Raw genomic sequence first — 3,733 nt, 5'->3', positions numbered from 1 at the left:
CTTCGCCTGGCAACCAGGGATGGAACAGGTTTGGATTAGACTCTGACTCATTGTGTTTTGTTGGTCGGACTCCAGTTGTGTCTGCTCCTGGCTTACCTCACTTCTGTGGTCCCAAGAATACAGACCACGGCTCGGTTCTGCCGGGCTCCACTCCCCACCACTCCTAATTCTGGCTGGCCTATACGGCCTTTCCTGAGTGCACTGAAGTAACTGTGATCATTTCTGCTCACCCATCCTGATGGCTTTCCCTTTCCCGACGCATTAGACTCCCCCTCCATTAATATTGCGCATTTGGCCTCTATTCCACACACTTCACGTGCCTTTCTAGATGGCTTTATTCCTATGAAAAGCAACTGATTATTGTTTTTCTCTGTTTGTTCATGTTGTTTTACTTATTATTTTACTTCTCCCTTGTGTTATTCCAAATCACAAGAAAAACAACAATTCCCCCTGCTATTATAATTCCTATTTGAAACTACATACAGCTGGGCATTGTGGCTCACACCTATAATCCCAGCACTTTGGGAGGCCAAGGTAGGAGGATTGCTTAACTCTAGGAGTTTGCGACCAGCCTTGCCAATGTAGTGAGACACCTATCTTCACAAAAAATTGAAAAATTAGTGCACCTGTAGTCCCAGTTACTAGGGGACCTGAGGCAGGAGGATTCCTTGAGCCCAGGAGTTCGAAGCTGCAGTGAGCTGTGTTCACACCACAGCACTCCAGCCTGGGCCACAGAGTGAGACTCTGTCTATATATTTAAAAAAAAGAAATAAACTATGTAAAATATTAACTGTCCTAATACCATTTCCCAAAGGGAAACGTCCTCTTAATGATGCCAGCCAATGCATCAGGAAAGATTATCTTTTAACTGTCATGGATCACTATGACTTGCTTATTTATCCTATTATTGTAAGTGTGCCATGCTTCTGTTGCTAAAGCATTTCTTTTGTTAAAAATGTGAAACTTTCAAGCTTAAAGAAACTTTTAAACTTCAAATTGTGAGTACACTACACAACGATTTTTTCCTAAGTTGTTTGAAACTAGTTTGTCCACGTCATATCCCAACTCGCCCCAATTTTTCGGATGTATTTGCTACAAGGCCATCTCCTACATAACCACACTACACCATTCCAATCAGAAAATTAAAAGACACATACCTCCATCTCATCCTCAATCCTCCGTTACATTTTTTCAATTATCCTGAATGTTCTATGCAGCAAAACGACTCAATCCAAAGTCTTATATTGCCTTCTGTTTTCCCTCTCTCTTTCTTTTCACAAAAGCACTTTTTATCTGAGGCAAAGAGAAGTCTTGCTGTAAGGATTATAGTTCCAAGCAGCCGAAACTCAACTGTTAGAGGCACTATTTTGACTCTGCAGATTTTGCTCCTTCTTAATCAGAAAAGGGTATTCAGGTTGTACTTTCTTCAGCTGAGCAAAAATGGCAAAGAAAGTGGGAAAAGAATTCCACTCTACTGATGCTGCTCTTCAGACCTGACATCAAGCTTGACAAGCCCTTGCTGGCAGCAATCACTGCAGATTGCTGCCCCGCTGCTGAGGGATACAGGCCGTACTACATTAGCAAGAAAACAATGAGGTGGGAAAACCAGGTGTAGGTTACTTGAGGAAGAGCAGACATCCACAGCTTCGAAACTCTTCATGGCATGGGTGATCCTTGGGGGAGGCTCAGCTTACCAAGGCATAGACCCTTCAGTTCCTGTTCCAGCTGAGTAAGGAGGTCATATCCTGGTTGCTCAGTTCAAAGTCAAAGACCTTGAAGTTCTCAGCAATGTGTTCCAGTGTCACCGGTGTGGGGATCACCACCAAGTTCCTCTGTGTGAGGAGCCAGATCAGAATCTGGCTACAGTTTCATTGTGCTTGGCTGCAATCACTTTGATCCTGGGGTCCTCCAGGAGGGAAGGGTCCTTGGGCTTGGCGCTGGGCCTGTCAGGAGAGCCAAGGTGGCTATAGGCAGTCACCATGTTGCCTCTGGACTGGCAGTACTGGATTAAGTTCTCCTGGGTTAGGGACTTACAGTGGTGCTCAATCTGATTAACTGCTGCTGGCTTACACTTTTTTTTTTTTTTTTTTTTGAGATGGAGCCTCACTCTGTTGCCCAGGCCGGAGTGCAGTGGTGCCATCTCAGCTCACTGCAAGCTCCACCTCCTGGGTTCAAGCAATTTTCCTGCCTCAGCCTCCCGAGTAGCTGGGACTACAGACACGTGCCACCATGCCTGGCTAATTTTTTTGTATTTTTAGTAGAGATGGAGTTTCACCATGTTAGCCAGGATGGTCTCGATCTCTGACCTCGTGATCCACCCGCCTTGGCTTCCCAAAGTGCTGGGATTACAGGTGTGAGCCATCGCGCCCAGCCAGTTTACACTTTAAGCCAGATTTGTTTAAGGTCCTCTCTGCCGGGAGATGGTGATGTTGGAGATGCCAGTAGCTTTCACCAGCCCCTGAATGAGTTGCCTGATTCATCTAACGAGGAAAATTCCTTCCCAGGCTGACAGCCGGTTGGCCAGTGAATAAGGTGGAGGTCCAGGTAGTCCAGCTCCAGGCCACTGAGCACCTTCCGGCAGGATCTTCTCACAGGCACTCCTTGTGGCACATGCCCCATGGCTTGCTGCTGATGAAGAGCCACTCGCGCCTCACCACCTGCTCCTTGAGCTGCTCCTGTTCTCGTTCTGGTGCACATAGGTGCAGTCGATGTGGCAGTACACAGTGTTGATCGCTACCTTCACAGCCTCGGCCACCTGGCTTGGAGGGGACTTCCAGGTGCCCAGCCCCAGCATGTCCGTCTTGGCACCATTGTTGATATGGCTGTCATGGCTGTGTTGCTTTACAGACCCCTGCCTGCAATCAATTTGCCTCAGTTGTCATCTCTTTGGTCTTCTTCAGTCCCGAATAATTTTAGTGTTTCCTTGACTTTCATTACCCCGACCTTTTTTTTTTTTTTTTTTTTTTTTTTTTTTTTTTTGAGACGGAGTCTCTCTCTGTCACCCAGGTTGGAGTGCAGTGCTGCGATCTCACGATCTCAGCTCACTGCAACCTCCACCTCTCAGGTTCAAGTGATTCTCCTGTCTCAGCCTCCTGAGTAGCTGGGATTACAGGCATGTGCCACCACACCCAGCTAATTTTGGTATTTTTAGTAGAGATGAGGTTTCACCATGTTGGCCAAGCTGGTCTCAAACTGCGGACCTCAGGTGATCTGCGCCCCGTGGCCTCCCAAAGTGCTGGGATTGCAGTGACGCTGGCTTTTGGAGATAACAGGCTAGTTATTTGGTAGAAAGTCCCTGGATTTGGGTGGGTCTGATGTTTCCTCGTGGTAAAACTCAGATGATGCCCCTTTGCAGGAATATCACGAGGGTTGTGTTCTCACTGAGACCTTGCACCTGGCACGTTTCCATTTGCCTCATTAGTGGTAACATTCACTTCTATCCCCTGATTAAGGTGGTGTCTCCCAGCTTCCCCTCCCTAACGCTATCCTTTCTTTCCCTTAGTAAATGACAAATATTTTAGGGAGAGATTCTCTGATCCTTTGTAAATATCCTGTTCCTCATGAAACTTTCAAGTTACCCATTTATTTTCTTATTTATAGCAACATGGTCCTGTGGGTTGTAATGTCACTCAGTGGGTTATATCTATTGCTATCATTATCTATTTGTAAGCTCAAAAATGTCCCAGGTCTGGTGGGGGGCCCCTTCAAGCCAGTTCTGTGTCCCTTTGCTAGG

The 3,733-nt window shown here is 46.6% G+C and overlaps 1 pseudogene; it reads right to left on the bottom strand.

Moving 5' to 3' along the window:
- Positions 1-1,604: 1,604 nt before the first annotated feature.
- Positions 1,605-2,878, bottom strand: LOC126941104 (aldo-keto reductase family 1 member B1-like; annotated as a pseudogene).
- Positions 2,879-3,733: the final 855 nt, after the last annotated feature.

The sequence above is a fragment of the Macaca thibetana genome, chromosome 18, assembly GCF_024542745.1.
Source record: "Macaca thibetana thibetana isolate TM-01 chromosome 18, ASM2454274v1, whole genome shotgun sequence".
Classification (NCBI taxonomy): domain Eukaryota; kingdom Metazoa; phylum Chordata; class Mammalia; order Primates; family Cercopithecidae; genus Macaca; species Macaca thibetana.
The sequence above is the reverse complement of the archived record's forward strand: the minus strand, read 5'-3'. Positions and strand labels throughout refer to the sequence as shown.